The sequence below is a fragment of the Thunnus maccoyii genome, chromosome 17 (genome assembly GCF_910596095.1).
Source record: "Thunnus maccoyii chromosome 17, fThuMac1.1, whole genome shotgun sequence".
Classification (NCBI taxonomy): domain Eukaryota; kingdom Metazoa; phylum Chordata; class Actinopteri; order Scombriformes; family Scombridae; genus Thunnus; species Thunnus maccoyii.
In genome coordinates, this window is record NC_056549.1 from 21,134,082 (window position 1) to 21,152,051 (window position 17,970).

Consider the following 17,970-nt stretch of genomic DNA (forward strand, 5'->3'; position numbering starts at 1 on the left):
CCCCCCACCCCTCCCCAAGAAGTGCAAGAAGTGGAAAGCTAAATCTAAGGGGCCGTGAGACAATTATCATGATAGGAAAGCAGACAAAAACTTTTATGTGACACAATATTAGATTTATTTATTTTAGACTTTCTTTTAGTCTTGCAAACTACTGTATAAATGTGTCCCTTTAAATCACTATATATATATAACCCACTGATATGCAACCAGTGACGACTGTTGAGAAGGTAGATGTTGCTCTGTTTTAAAGGAATAATTCAAGAGTTCAACAACAAGCATATTTTCTTTCTTTCTTTCCAAGACCTAGATGAGAGCTATTTCTTGACAAACACCACTTGATCCATCTGCCCAGCACTTCTGACAAGTTTTGATTTTGGTCTTTGTACAAGCATTGCATACACTAATCCTCTTTGTCGTCTGTGGGACACAAGGCAACAATGAGCTCCCTCCATCGTTCCCTTTCCCTCGCAACATGTTCAGCCTTCCCCCATGTTAAGTTCATCTTGGCGGGCTTGTTGGTCACAGTTCTGCGCCAGGCCATTTTTGATCTTCCAGATTTTCTTTTCCCTGAAGGAATCTATCCGAGCGCAACTTTTGGATAGGATTTATCTGCATTCGAAGCACATGGACTAGACATCGCTGTCACGTCTGCGTTATTTCAATGATGATGTTATTGCTTTGGGTTTTTCTGTATAATTCCAAAATACAAAATGGATTAGGCTCAATGTCCATCTACTTTTGACAACTTTTATTTAAGGCTCGGTTCAGTTGCAAAGCATTTTTTCAAGTCACTTTCGGCCTACTACCTTGTTTCTAGCTGCAACAGCACACCCACACTTTTTCTTCTCTTAAAGGGGCAGCGCTCCAACAAATGCAACCTCCTCACAAAATATGGCTCCATTATAGCCATGTGATGTCAAGCATATAAACAGAAGTTTTAATAGAATATTCCAACGTAAACATAAATCCAAAGCAATCTCTTTGTCTGTTGTAGTTTTTCTAGGGTGCAGTACCCTCCCAGACTACAAAAAGGCATAACTCTCTTTTTTTCATCTTCAAATGTCTCTTATACTACCTCTGACAATTAATGCATCAACTATACACACAAAACCAATACACTGGGTGGCATACAGTTACAGTTACAGTTATGGCAATATCTACAATACCATTCCACCTTGCTTAATACATCATTGCATTATACATGCCATGAGTTGTAGTATTACTAATCACTTGTATCAAGCTCTAAATTCTGTTACACATTCTCTGTACATCATACTTTATATCTTTTATGTACTTCATTGTGTTTGATTTTTAACAGTCTCATGTAAATAAACCTTGCCAATGATGATCATTGATCATTATAACTGTATTACTCACCAAATGTCCAATCAATACATCATGAACACCATCATGAACAAAATCTTTTCGTAGGTACTGTCTCTGTTCTTCCTACAAACTATGTTTATTGCTTCACTGATGTGTATGTAGGTTGTTCTAGGTTGTCAGAAGTGTGGATAGTGGATTGTCTTGGTCTCCTCACCACAGGATCTTCCTCTAACACCTCTGATATGTCCTCTTGAATTTCAGAATCAGAACCTTTCACTCCAAGTCCTGCTTCATCATCTCCAGCATAGTCTCCTCATCAGATTTCTTTTTCTCCTGAGCCTGACTCCTCTTTTTCTGGTCAGGTCTCTCAGTCTCAGTTTCCACTCTTGGATGCTGCTTTGCTCTGACAAACTGCTTAGCTGTAAGTTCAGAGACATGGGCTTGTGATTTAAGAATTGTGTCCTGTGTCAGTTGAGGCATCCACACAGCATACTCTTCCTCATTGAATCTTCAGAATGAGTATGAGTCCTTATTTTCTCTCTTTGTTTGTTTGTTGTTTTTCTTTGATCTGTTTTCCTCTCTTTCAGTGGTGTAGCACTCTGTCCATCAAGGAGGTAAGGGCAAGGTAGCAGAAGATTTCTGTGTAAATCCCTATCTCAACAATCTCCATCCAGAGGCTTCAAAACATATACAGGACTGTCAGTTCCATTTCTTTCTCTAACTACATGTACCTTGTTTTCCCAGTAAGCATGGATCTTTCCTGGTCCTCCCCTTTTTGACAGGTTCAAGATCAGTGCATGGTCACCAGGTTCAAGAACCGAACTCATGTCTCCATCCTCTCTCTGCTGATTTTCTCATATTCTTTTCTGCAATGGCATAATGCTTCTTGCATTGGATGTTGCCATTTCTCAGCATTTCCTGCTTGAGATGTAGTGTTTTTCTTTTCTTCATTTGGAAACATGAGATTGATGGGTAGTGTTGGCTCACTTTCAAAAAGAAGGAAAAAAGGTGAGAATCCCATTGATTCATGCACAGTGGAAATGTATGCATGGACAACTTTGTTTAGACAGTCCTTCCAATTAGACTAATGGGTTTCTTCCAGCTTGCAGAGCACAACGTTCTGTTGAGATGCTCTGCTGGGTTTGACTGCGGGTGGTATGGCGTTGTTCCTCAGTGCTGTATACCATTTTAGCTCTGCAGTTTGCGAAACAACTAATTCTCAGACTCCTTCCCTTGATCATGATGAATTTTAGATGGGAATCCGAATTGTACAATGAAGTTGTCGAAGATCTTGCATGCAGCTGTTTTCCCAAACTTATTTGGTGTAACATGAGCCTGTGCAAACTTTGTGAATTGGTCTACTATCACAAGGAGGTATTCTATACTGCCTTTGCTTTTCTCCAAATGCAGGTAATCAATTGATATCATTTTTAATGGAGCAGATGTTGCAATACTTTGCAAAGGTGTGCTTGTTGTTCTGTTTAGCTTTCTTTGTTTCAAGCAGTGACAGACTGTCATCCTGTCTGCTCCCAAGTGCCCCATCTACTCATGAAGCTGCTTTTATATCACTGGCTTGAAGCTTGCAGGTACAAGTTGATTCCTGGAGGTAGTTTTACGGCATAGGATTCCTTCTTTGTCTAGATACAAATGAGTCCATTCTCTAAGCAGGGATTTTACTGATGCAGACTCTTTCAGTTTCTCTCTATGTCGCAGGTGTTCATGTTGCTGCTTAAGTGTGACCACTCTGTTTATCACTTCATCTTCTCTCTGGGCAGCTTTAATATTTTCAGCTGGGATTTGGGTTTGACTGTAACTTCACAAGTGTTGATGAGTTCAGATGGCACATTAACATCGCATGTGATGGCAGAGATCCAGTCAGCAATCGCCGTACTCTGGGCTTCTAGTCCTTTCTATACTCTTGCTAGGAAATTTGGATGACACTCTCCAGTGCATTCTCTCATCATGTCCTCAATCTCTGGAGGTCAGCATGACAGGAAATGTGGATCACAGTTGCAGGTCTCAGGTCTGTTCTTCAGAGTGAAATGATAATCTGCTAACTCTGACACCCACCGATGCCCTACAGCATTCAGTTCAGCATATTTCCTTTCATATGTTAATGTTTATTGTCACTGTATACTGTGAAGTGAGGGGCATGAAAGAGGTAGTGGTGGAATCACTATGTCATGGCCCACTTGAGAGCCAAAAACTTCAGCTTTCTAGAATGGAGTCTGTAGTTTTTTTCTGTGGGAGTAAGTGTCCGTGATCCATATCCTATCCTGTCTTAATGCGCCTCCCTGCCGCTGATACAGGACAGCCCTGAGGCCTTCTGCAGAAGCATCGATATTCAATATAAAGGGCTTCTCAAAATCAGGGTATCCCATTAAAGGAGGATTTGACAGTGCATCAACTAATATCTCCAACATTCGCCAGTGTAATGCTGTCCATTCCAGTGGTTGAGATGGCGGTACTTGGGAGGCACAGTGTTGCTTGTGGATTTTTTTTTGTGACCAATTTCTTTTTCTCAGTCTTTGGGTGTGACATCGACTCATAGAGAAACTTGGCAAGTCTTGAGAAATCTGCAATGAGTGATCTGTCATAGCCATGAAAACTAAGTAGTGATCTCACCTCTTTCTGATTTTTCATTTTTCGGAGCTTAGATTGCCTCCACTTCCTTTGGGTTCATCTGATATGCATCCCCTGAAATGACATTACCTATGCAGCACACTTCTCTCTTGAAGAAATCACATTTTTTAGATCTAAGTTTGATTCCACACGACTTTTGCCTCTGCAGCACTTTACACACATTTTCAACATGAAGGTCAAAATTCTTACTAAACACCAAGATGTCGTCGAGATAGGTGACACATACCTCATCTCTTAGATCTCCAAGGCATCCTTCCATGTACTACTGAAAAGCAACAAGGGCATTTGTCAGTCTTAAAGGGATTCTGAGCCACTCATATAATCCCCAGGGCATGATGAAGGCTGTGCACACTGTGCTTTCTTCACTGACAAAGCCCTGGTGGTAGGCTTTGCCTTGATCAAGTACTGTGAACCACAAATTCCCTCTGAGATTTGCCAATATGTCCTGGATTTTTGGTATTGGGTGACGGTCAGCCAGTGTATTCTCGTTTAACTGCCTGTAATCCACACACGGTCTTACTGTGGAGTCTTTTTTTCTCACAATTACAATAGGAAATGAGTAAGAGGAGCTTGATTTCTGAATCCATCCTTGGTTTAATAAGTCTTGAATGCGATTTTTCACCTCTTAATCAGATGACGTGGAAAGACATTGTATATCTTCTTCACTGCATCCTTAAAGTGTATCACCATCTGTAGATCGGGAATACACCCACTCCCAGTCATCTCTGGCAAAGACATCATACTCTTCTCTTAACATTTGTCTCACCTTCTCTTGCTGAACCACTGTTAAGTGTGAGAGGTCAACTGGTGGGTCCAAGTATGCCTTCTCAAGATTACGTCTATGTTACTCTTTCACTGTGGTTGTGGTATTTTCTTTCACTTCCACTTTGTTTGAGTTAACGGTTTCACTCTGTTGACCTGAGGCTTGAGATGTGGCTTTTTCCACACAGGGGAGAATGGCCTGCACCTCATATAACCAACCAATTGCAGTTCAGTTTTGTAGTCTACTATTAGTCTCTGTATTATTATCTGCTGTCACTGTAATCACAGCATTATCTTCAGTGGGGTGCTGCACAAGTTGCTGATTCACTATCAGTCCAGTAGGCCATGGTGTGTTCTCATTTAGTTCCAGGATTGCATAGTCACCTTGCAGCACTTTCTTATTCAGTCTGCCACAGTTAACTTTTGTCATGCTATGTTTTGGGATGATGACATCTTGCCTGCCCAGTCATGCAATGTGAGTTTCTGAGTTATTTTTTTTCTTCTTTAAGACTGTACTATATAAAGCTCTCGCCTGCTTAGGCCCTATATCCAGTGCTAAACCAAGACTATGGAAAAATCTGCTCCTTACTGTCCTGTCAGTAAGGTGTATCAGTGTGGGCTTACTCAAGTCTCTCAAGTGGGTGAGTACTTACTAACACAGATAACTCACTGTCTCTGTTTCCTGGTAAATTAAACTCCACCTGTATCCAGCCCTCATATGGATTTTTTGCTCCATTTGCAGCAAAAAGATCCAACACACCTTGATTAAAACCTTTCTTTAGCCCTTGTTCAATTTGTCTTTCAAGGCTGTTAATATTCAATTTGTCTTTTTGGCCAACTTCCCCTATTTGACCAATAATCCTGAAATCATTTTGGTACACTGGATGAGTATCCACTTGACCTCTGACTTGAGCTGGCTCTATTTCTGGCTCTATTTCTGGCTCCTGTCTGACCTGAGCTGTGAAGAAGCTGTGGTGAGTGCAGTCCAGTCTGGTACCTTAAGAGGGTGCTCGACAACTGTCTCAGGTTGCTCGACACTTTCCTCCTGATATGCTGGTTTTACTTTCATTCTGCCACTGTCTTTCACATTTCCTAAACCATCAATGCATTCATTAGTAGCCAAAAGTACAGGAAGTCCTTGATCTTCCAAAGTGATAACATCTTTGTTTTAGTAATTGGCGTGAAGATTTTGCCTCGTCACTTGGTTTAAAGGACCAGTGTGTAAGAAATAGAATATAATATTCATAAGTATGTTTTAATTAGTGTAAAATCCCATGAAACTAAGAATTGTGTTTTTGTTATCTTAGAATGAGCCCTTTATATCCATATAGGGAGCAGGTCCTCCAAACCAAACACTGGCTCTACAGAGGGCCTTTCACATTTTTTGCAGGTTTCACAGCCACCATAGGTTCTCCTACATGCTTAGAACGGGAGGGGGAGGGGTTATCAGTTGGTTGCAATCTGCAACCTCACCACTAGATGCCACTAAATCCTGCACACTGGTCCTTTAAGCCTCACTTCTTCACATAAAGTATTTAGGTCTTCAAGTGATAAAGTCACTAGTTTCCCCTCAATATCAGCCATTAATGATTCCTGCTCAGTCTCCATATTTCTTTTTTTCATTCGTGTTACTCATATCCCAAGGTGAAAAGAGTGGATCCACTTCAGATTATCATTTTTCTGTTCCGTAATGTCTTGCCATGTCACAGGCTAATGTAGCTAGCTAGCTATTCTCCTTTATGTGGTACACCTCTGTCCAAAAATCCAGTCTTCTGCTCATTCCCATTTGTAAACCCGGGCGGAAACACCAATTTATGTTGCACCCTTAAAACGGTTGGGGCTCAATGTCCATCCTCTTTTTGACAGCTTTTATTCAGGGCTCAGTTAAGTTACAAAGCATGTTTTCAAGTCACTTTCAGCCTACTACCTTGTTTCTAGCTGCAACAGTGCACCCACACTTTTTCCAGAACTTCTCTTAAAGGGGCAGCACTCAAACAAATGCAACCTCCTCTAATCACAAAATATGGCACAGTTATAGCTATGTGATGTCAAGTATATAAACAGAAGTATTAAAGCAATCTCTTAGTCAGTTGTACTTTTTTCTAGGGTGCAATACCACTCTCAGGCATCCACTGTGGAATACCACAATCCTTTTCATATCAGCTTTGGTTTCCCGCCAGCATTGTAAAAGCCTGATGCTAAACTTGGCCAGCTCACTGTTGTTGTTGTTGGCTGTTGTTAGCTTGGAAATAGTTCCAGCACACAACTTCACTGAAAACACAATTTGTTATTTAAAGATGTACCAAAAAGTGGATAAAACGTGCTAATTAGTCAGCTTTAGAGTTGTTGGTAGGTGTATTTTTATTTTTTATAATTGTGGACATAGCCGGGCTAGCTGTTTCTCCATATCCAGTCTTTATGCTAAGCAAGACTTAACATGCCCTTACTCTGGGTTCATACTGGAGTAGTAACAGTAGTAACATCTCACTCTTGCAAAGAAAGCAAATAAGCACATTTCCCAAACTAATTCTTTAAGGGGTTACAAGCAGAAAGGGTTGGATACTACTGGCTTAGAAGCTACATCTTTACCTTTTAGGTTGAACAACACAACCACAAGACACTCACAACCAGATGCATTTCCCGTCTTTGCCTGACTTTGAGGAAAGAGGCTAATATTGAAGGTGGAGAGGAGCAGGCATGGAGGCCACAGCAGGATTCTTCAGTCATTACTGCTGCACGGCCAGACAGGATTTGTGTTTACTGTGAGCCGAGCAACTTCTTAGTCATATCATTGCCCAGCAGGCTCATTTCCTCTAGCTACAACTTCATCCCATGCTGCTTTAAGTCAAAGCTTTGTTCTGTGTGTAAGTCATGCATAGAGCCAGTGGAAGGAAAAGGCACACCAAAAGCGTGCCTATAATCATGTCGTAGGGATATGATGAATAATTCTGTGTTGCGAATACCCAGTGTTTCATTACAAACACATGATGGATTGGAGTCTTGTTGAAGACTGCAGATGAAAGCTGCAGTTCTTTTTTGGCCTGGCTAAGTGCAGCTCGCCCTGCCTTAACCATTGTAAATGAGTTCTCGCTAGCAAAGGAAGGCTGCCCTGCTGCTTGGCCTCAACGGGCCCCGCCTCGCTCCACTGGCCCCTGGACTCGCCACTCAAAGCCTCCTTTTTCCATTTTCCAATGCAGCCAGGAGCCAGCTGGCTTTATTGGAGTTTTTAAAAGCTATAGCCTCAAACATTCATCCTCTGTTTCAACACATTCAAGACAGTTCCCCTATTTCTTTCTGCCTCACTTCATCTTCTTTTCTCACTTACTTCACTCTCTGTGTTCTGTAAACTCTCACTCTCTCTTTCTAAACTTCTCTCCTCTTCCCTCGTTCTCCCCTTTTCCCTTAATCCTTCAACTTATCCCCAGAGCTCACTCCAGTGGCTCAGTGTGGCCTAGCTTCTTCTAAACCCCTCTCATACAGACAATCAACACTGCAATACTAGTTTCAACCATATTAAATTCTCCACCTTCCTTCTTGCGCACAGAAACAAAGTCCTCTGAGTACAGGGGCCTGCTCTTATCTACTTAGATTTAATTTAGGTTTCACAAAGTGATACAAACGCATTCTGCTGTCTGACTCATGTCGAATGAAAGACCTAAGAATGGAGAGACTGGCCTCAATTTTCTTCCTGTGCTTTATTATTATTCTGCTGGCAGCGTGTCCCAGGGCAAGGTTGTGGTCAGCAGCTCTCTGCGGTGCTCCAACAAAATAATTACAATGGACAACTGGAGAAACCACAATCAATGGCAGATTAGGTGCATTAGACACAGTTATTCTTTCAATTTGACTCACTTCTGTGCTTTTAGGAGCATGTGTGCTCACATTTTGCACATTCATTAACGCTCTTGAGACTTTATTTTATGGATCACACAACATGGGGTAGTTTCCTTTGATTCCAAACTAATTACCACTGGAACTTGAAAGTGACATGAGGACACAGTTTGAGTCATAGAGTTGTACTGTATACATATAAACAAAATCCTTGCCAAATGAGACAGGATCCATCCCCAGTAGAATTGCTTAGCTGTGTATTTCTTTATCATTAGTGGGGAATATGTCCAAATTCTGCACAGAGGCATGTCATTTCCCCTTGCCTAGGGAAATGAGCACATCTGTGGGGGTTCAAGGCTCTCAGCTAGGCAAACAACACAGCATCTGTGTTCTTGGAGATGCATATCCGCAACGAATAGGGCCTGCTTCAAAACCCCAATGAATCCCCTAAAAAGAGAGGCAAATTGGAATGCCATTTGTAAGACAAATTGGCATGATAATTCAGTGGGAAATTAGCTAAATGCAAGTATGAATTGTAGCTTTGTTACTGAATTGGACCCTTATGTTATCAGTGATATTACACTGAGATAAATGGTTGCTATGGTTGCTTTTCAGCTTTCCATATTGTTTATTTCATCATGAGGGAGCAGTCTTTAGAACTGTTGCCCTGACATGGAAATGATCTACTGCTTACTTACAGGGATTATTTAGACACAAAATGGCCTCCATTAGTTTTAGCCTGCCAGTAGTTTGTGTTCCCTCTGATTTAGACATTTTAAGTGTTGATATCTCTAATCTTATTTGATTCATCATGTCATTTTCATCATTAGCATAATCATCATCATGTTCCCTATTACATCATTTACATCCACTGACTAACATCGTCCTCTTCATCATGAACAACCAGGTATGGAAAAATTAAGAAAATTAAGTACCACAATATTTTTGGAGAAAAACCTCAATTAATTAATTAATCCATTAATTAATAATTGTCTTTGTAATTAATCTGTAATTAATTTGGGGGACAACTGATAGTACTCTCACAAGATATTTACATGCATTTATACAACAATCCTAAGCAATGTGGTGAGTAATCTGGGTTATAGGTGGACGTGAACAAGCCGCTATTTCTGAGGTGATACCTCAACTGTAAACCTGTGCAATAACACTGTTTAAGGATTTCATTTTCTTTCTGCATGATTTTTGCCTGATAAAGGTCTGAGGATCGAAGAGGATTAGACTTTGTGTTAATAAAGTGAGTACAAATAATGGCAAGTGTACAGGATTCTTTGGTTTTCTTTTCAGGTTTCTTTTTTGATCCTACAAACCTGTCACTAAGATTTTACTTCTTTTGAACTTTTTTTGATATTATGAAATAAAGGCTATATGTCATCTAGACCTCTAACTTTTCAACAAAATGTTGCAGTTTAAATAGACACAGATATCTTCTCACCAAATCACCAAAACCAGCTCACTGGGCTGTGCTCTTATCAGCTCCTCAAGATTAAAGAGGACCTATTATGCTCATTTCCAGCTCTATATTTTTATTCTGGGACTCCACTAGCACTGCATGATTCACAGTTCACAAAACTCCTTATGTAGCTTTGCATGATTCACAGTTCACAAAACTCCTTATGTATCTGATACTGGCCCTTTATACAGCCCCTCAGTCTAGCCTTTGTCCCTAACAGGCAGTCTTAGCTCCTGTCTCTTTAAGCCCCCCTCCTGTTGAGCCCACTCTGTTCTGAATGGCCAGCTTTCCGGAAGCCTGACAAGAGGCAGCTCTATCAGTTGTGTTAAATTACTGCCGATGCAAACCCAACATTTCCTGCTTTGCTGCTTCAAATTAAAAGCTTTTAAATAACTAAATAACAGGGGACTTTTATTGTGAGGAATGTACTGGAAATGAAATGTGTTCCTCACTGAATTAGCAGACCTTCGTTGGTGGCGCCAAAAACCGGTCAACACAACAACATACAGAGATATTTGGAGCTGTTTGTTTAGCGGATCAGTCAGAAATAATGCAGGGAGGAATAGTACAAGCAGAAACAACCACAGTGATGATGATGTTTGATGAAGAGCTGTAGACGACCAGCACACCTCCAACGGGTAAACTACTTATTTTACTTTGCCCTGCTATGTAATGGAAAAACATTCAGTGTGCCAGCTCGACTCCAGTTCTGGCTCGGTGTGACTGCCCCCAAAACAATGGAAAAATGCCGTAATGTGTAGTGGAGCAGAACACTGAACAGATGATGGCTTGGGCTGAAAGTAGAAAAAACTGTTGGAAACCGAGTGTTCAGAGCTCAGAGACTACTTCTACACATGTTTATCTCATTATTTTGATGTTTTGGACATGTTTAATATGAACATCCGACATTGTAACATTATATATGTATATGACTGAAAATAAGGAGGCATAGGAATAAGCATAATAGGTCCCCTTTAAAGTCAAACCTTAAGTAAAAGCTTTCACTCCATTACATCTTCTACCATTTACAGTAATTAATCTCTATCGAATCTTAAGGCTCCATGTAAAGCCATATGCACTGCAAATAGGCCAGAATTCCTGTCCACAAAGAAGAGTTGTTTTAGATTTTCATTAAATGACATATATATTTAATGTAAGCTAGCAAATTCTAAAGAGTAATACCAGCTAAAGCTTCTTTACCTCACAGCACTTCACAGCATCCATTTGGGGATCGGACAATAGTGGTATAATGTCATTTTTTCTTCACTTCTACGTTTAGGTACACTGTCCCACCATAGTAACTGGAGGTGTTGCTAGTTAGTGCAACTTGTAAATCAGTCAGCAGATTAGTCTGTAGCCGAACAGACAGAGAAATTATTTCACTTGGACAGAACAGTCTAATAAGGTCAAACAACTGTATCACAGCGTTAGGCTGTTTTTCAGGCCAAAAAAAGACCATATTAGTCATGCAGTCATGTCGATGTTAAATCCCCCAAATACCAAACTGGTGCAGGTGAGAAAAAAAGTTGTATGAGCCAGACAAACCTGACATCTCAAAACAAGTCTTATCTGGATTTGTTATATTAAAACCATCATCAACCTCATAATGATCATAAGCACATTTACCATCATCACCACCACCGTAAATGTCATTACTCCTGGTATAACATTAGTATCATTGCAATGTCATCATACTCTTCCTCATCATCATCAACCTACTTGTCATTAATATAATTACTTCATCATATCATTCAGCCAGAAACTGAGCATTTATATCAAATGGTTATACTGTTACATTTCCCAGAAAAGGCTATGTTGTTTGAGGGAGTTCTCAAACATTTTGAGCAGCAACAAGGATTCTGCTGGTAGAACTAATCCTCCCTTAATTAACACATACATAAGTATTACTGTAAATCTAAAATCAAAACAGAAACAAAGAAAAATATAGCACATGAGGAGGAGGTAGGGGTGGTTGGAGGGAGCTGTAGCATCATCATAAGGATATCAGCAGGGTAATAGTGAGAAGTGTCAGGCTATGATAGCTGCACTGCACACCTGCATGAATATGATTGGAAGTTACCAGTCAGCTATTGGCCAATAGCTGATGGGTGAGCCAATGATCACGAAGCACGAACAAAACAACTGATGCTAACCAGCACAACCTTAGTGCTCTGATTGGATTATATTGTTAAATTGTACATTGTTAACCTCTTTGTAATAATCACCTTTATTGCTTTATCACCATCATAAAATCAAATTAGACTCAAATTTCATTTATATATTGGATTATTTATTGTAATTCAAAGTGCCAACATTATAAGGCCAGGAGAACGGAATTAACCTGTGCGACACACCTATTAGTTCACCCAAACAAACAAACAAACAAACAGCAAAACAAACAAACAAACAAAGAATAATCATTGTCACAAAGGTAGTTTTTGTTTTATTTGCTCAGATTTTGAATATATCTGTCTCTGAGATTTCTGTTGAGTTATGGTGACTAGGACTGCAACTTTTTTCATTATCGATTAATCTGTTGATTTGTTGGTCTATAAAATGTCAGAAAATGGAGAAAAATGTCGATCACATTTCCCACAGCCCAAGGTGACGTCCTCAAATGCCTTCTTGTGTCCTGACCAACAGTCCATAGCGCAAAAATATTCAATTTATTATCACAGAAGACTAAGGAAACCAGAAGCATTCACATCTAAGAAGCTGGAATGAGAGAATTTATTTCTTTTTTGAAGAAAACATGACTCAAATGTCATTTTTGAATGCCGCGAGCAACAGACAAAATTGTATTCGCTTCCATTGTTTTGAAGTGGAGGCAGAAATCTCACAGACAGATGTCAACAGAGATAAAGGGGTAAAGGAGGAGGAGTGTTTTGCTTGTTTTTGTAACTTGGGTGAAATTACCTTTAATATAAGAACAAGGTGTTAAATCACCTACATTAACATTGTAATCATAACTTATTCTTTCTATTAACTTCACAGTCATTATGTGATCCTCAAAAGCCTTTCGTACTTTATTGTCCTTGGGCTCTTCATCATCATCATCATCATTGCTATTGCCTCTGATAATCTGGAGAGGTGCAGAAAAACGAATTGATTTTCCTGCACCATGTAACAAGGATAGTGGTGGAAATGTCAGAGTAAATAGCCCGCGGGAGAAAGAGAACAAAACAAACAGGGGCGATAGTGAGTTTGATCTGCTATTTATGAGAAAGCGGAAAACAAAGCAGGACTATGAAATCGATAGCTTCCTAAATCACCTAAGAGAGGGTAAGCAGAGGATCCTGGGCAGCCCTCAAGCTCAGGGACTGGCAGTTTATGGATCCTCCGTCGCATGCACACACACAAACACACACACACACACATATATATATATATATATATATACACACACACAAGCAGACACACACGCAACCACCAAATCCTGAAAACACATGCATCTTCATGCATCTCTCAAGTAAACACACACCCACATTAAAAAAAAGAGAATGCATACCTTTCTCTCTCACACACAATCACACACACAGACAGAATAAACTTACACCCACACACACATACAGTAATCTCCATTCCTGTCACATATGCACACACACTGACATCCATGCTGACAGTCCCTTCATAAAATCCCGAAAGCACAAAATCATATCCAAATCACATCATCTCCATCGTTTCCTCTGTCACACACCCACAGACACATGCAATCATGTGCATGTGATTTACTGTCACGCACATGCGTGCTCATACTCACCCACACAAAACCATGAATGCACACCTTTTCTCTCTCTGTCACACACACACACACACACACACACACACACACACACATACAATCATAAACATCCCACAAACACCCCTTCAAACTCGCTCACAAACACAAAACCCTGTAGAGATTGTCAGTGCAGTAAAAAAAAAAAAAAACAACAACTGGAAACTATATTAAACTCATATTTTTAGATAGAAACTGTGTGTTGAAATATGACAAGGGGGAGGGGTTGTAAATACATGCAGTAAACTGCAGCGTGGAAATATACTGAGCAAATAAAAATGATGTATATGATTTTTGATTTTAACCTGCAGTCGTGCACTGTTAACCCATATCTGGGCTATAAATAGCTTAGATGCAATTTTTGTCTCGTAAATTACCTTTACTGCCATGCTTTGACACTGTTGTGGTGTTTGAGGAACTGAGTTTCAGGGCCGAATGAGCACAAAGTCAGTGAGTTTTTTCATGAGAGAGAACTATACTAATCATGTTGACCTGTTCTTTGTGTTCTGTGTTTGAAGCCTGTGCTTTTTTGTGTGTTTATATGTTTTACAACAGCTACTCTTGGACTCCGCTGAGGGTTGGCTGTTTGTTTGTTTACGCCGTCGGGTTCTCCGGTGCTGCCCACTCAGCATTTTGCAACTGGTGTCACGGAATGGTTGAGGTGAACGCCTGGTCAGCTAAGTTTAGGCTTTCCACCAAGGGGGAACACTTGATTCATATTCACAGGATCAGGCTCATCTGCATACATTATCATGATCCGGGATGACACGCAACCAGAGCGTGCTTCCGCACTCCCTCAGTGGGTGGTAATTACAGCCGCAATGCTCATTACATCCCAGAGAGACGGACGAGAATGACAGGTTAGACAAGGAGAGAGGGATGAAATGAGGCAGAGTGACAAAGAGAAAATGACAGTCGAGAGGAAGAGAAGGAGACACAGTGTCAGAAGAGAATGAGAGAGAAGGGAGGAGAGTCATATTGCCAAATAAACAAAGGCGGAGGCGAGATGTTTGTTGAGCTGAAGAGAGGCTGAGAAAAAAGGGAGAAACTGTGGCTGTATCCTGCATAATATACTGTATGCTGTCATATCTATGTGAGGGCTCGCTGGTAGAAGTGCAACTGTGAATAAGGAGAGGAGGATGATGAGGGAGAGAGAGTCGAGGCCAGAGCTGTTTTCTCCTGGGCAGGAGGCAGGATGTGAATACCTAATCAATAGCCATCAGGACTCAGGAGAATTTACTGTCTTGTGCTGCAGGACCCAGACACCCCAAGGCAAGCCGAGCTTAGACCAGAGCAATGGAGCATGAACGCTCCTGCACAAAGAGCCACTGTGATACAAACAGGGAGGAGGGTCCACGGAGAACAGAAAGGACAATCGGCCTTGGTTCTTTCTATTTCTGTCCCAAAACAGCTTATATTGTGTCGTGCTGCATACAGCGGTATGTTTTTGGATTGCAACCACTGTCTTCCTCAGTTCTTTTAATACAAACCCTTTCATATACCTAACCGTCTTGCTACCTGCCCAGCCTACTAACAACCTCAGCACTACACCTTACTGCAAAATATCACTTTTGTATGAAATAAATGCCTTTTTGTTTCACTTTATGTATAGCAAACTGTGTACTTTTACAGCAAATTACACCCTTGCCAAGATTATTATACCAAATTATTTAAACAAAACTTAAAGGCACCCTGTGGAGTATCAAAACTAGTAGTACTATTGAACAATGTCCCTGTTGTTAGTCTCTTTTGCACACACCCATTTGTGCACAGACATGCATGAAACATGATAGAGACTGGTATTTATATAATATTTTTATAATGTCTTTTCAAATGTTTTAATGTTTCTTTTTATATTTTGTTTTATCTCTCTATGTTTAGCCAGTTTTATTGCATTTTCTGTGTATGATGTTCCTTTAATTTTTGGGGGTTTCTTCTCTCTGTTTTCTTATACTTTATTCTGTTGTATTTTGTGAAGCACCTTGTAACTCTGGTTATGAAAGGCACCATAGAAATAAAGTTTGTTATAATAATAATAATGATTATTATTCCACTGATCGACAGGTGCATTGACAAGCATAGCAATGCACCCAAAAAATACATGCGGACTGCTAGCCAGCAAACATGGATGTAAACAATTCTGATTTCAAAATACTCAAACATCTAGTATGTATTTTTTAAAACATTTTTTCATGAAGGAGGAAATGCCTTTAATATGTTTGTAAGGCCTCAAGGATACACAAAATGCATTTTAAGTGAGCAACACTCAATGTAAACAGAACTTTGCTTGTTTACAAGAAATTCCACAGGGTACCTTTAACCCTTTTAGGTGATCTACATTTTAGTTCAACTTCAATTAGAACATGACCAGTATATAGTTGATATTATTGGCCGATTTTGACCTATTACAGATATGTGATTATCTGTCAATATGTTGGCCGCTGTATTTATGTTAAAAAATAGAAGGGACAGTTTGATATTTTGGAAAATACGTGGATTCACTTCTTTGCAGAGAGTTAAATGGGATGAATCAATTGATACCATTCTCATACGTGTATGTTAAATTTTAAGATATTGCTAGGCAACCAGCAAAGACACCAGGAAGTTATTATAGCTGAAATAGTGCAGCATATAAGCCCCCATAAAACCACAATGTGTTGCTCTTACACTTAGGTTTCTATTGAATAATACAATAATAATAACACTGCTGTGGCAATTTTTGCAGTTCCACTCTGACAAAGAGGAACAAGGGAAAAATCTCTTACAGTATTGTCACACTTTATTAATACTCAGAGCATGATAGTTTGTAGTATGCACAAAGATGAAACACTGTTCACACCTTTTATACCTTGGAACTCTTCCCACTTGTTAAGGCTGCTACCTCCAGTAAACATACTTATCTGGTTTGTATCTCATCTTAAGTACTGTGGCAGTCTTGCTACCCTCTGATGTACAATTTTAGCCTTGGCTTCTCTAAGCAGTTAACAGCAAATTCTTTGCTCACACTCCTAAAGACCAAGATATCTTGGTCATACACATTCCACGAACCCTTCTGTTACATTGTAAGGATAGTACCTTAGTGTGTGATCAGGAGATGTGCATTAACTACATTCAAACATGCAATTAAGATATTCAAACTTCATTATATGTGTAGTATGTATAATTTCCCTCACAACACAAAGTGTCTTTTTTGTTGTGTTTAGTAGGATGTGTACAGGCTGAGTAAATGGCAGTGTGAGTATGTAGTACTGTAGCAGGGCTGGGGGGCTATGGATTATGTGTGATCAGTTCAGTAATCTGATTGCCAAACACCGGTAGCATTAATCAGTTGGGAGGTAGGTTGTCAGACAGTGTAGTACCTGCGCCTGAAGGCATAGACTTGAGTAGCTTAAGCTGAAGGACGGCCCAGCACACAAAAATATCTTATTCCATCCAGTGAAATAAGACAATGAAGGTACAAAGTGCATTTAAATACAAATAAAGCAAAGTCTAGTTAATCTTATGTGCTTTGCATAGTGCTTAATTTAAGTCCGGTGTTGGTGAATCACGTCATTGCCCAAAAAACACTGAAAGAGTGATTTGCTGATTGAAAATGTTTGCATGGTTTTTCATCGTGACTCCAGATCATCATATAGAAAAAAGCCTCTTTCAATTTTCATGTCGGTGCTTTGCATGTAAAGAGAAGTGGCAGTTTCACTGTTAGTTAGACCGGTAGTGAGAAACTTGTTTGAAGTTTTAATCAATCAATCTATTAGTGTCTAAAGCATGCAGATGTTTGAATCAAAAACAATAATTATTTGAATGATTATGCAATCTGCATAATTATAGATACAAACAGGTATGACAAGGCATTAATAATCAGTTATCAAGCCTTTCATTTTGAAAGCAAAAAGAACAAAACCAAAAAAAAAATACATTTAAGAGGCTGACGTTAATGGTTTCAACTTTAACCTGGTAACTATTAATCGGTTTAGATTTGCAATCCAGTCAGCAATGAGGAATGATGACAAATCAAGCTCATGGGATGAAATTGGAATTCAGAGCTTGAGGAAGATTATCTATCTGGCACCAGCACTTGGATAAATTCCATTATGAAACTGCAGACATGGTTTAAAAAAAAACCCCCAAAAAACATGTGATCATCGTGGGTGGCACGGCA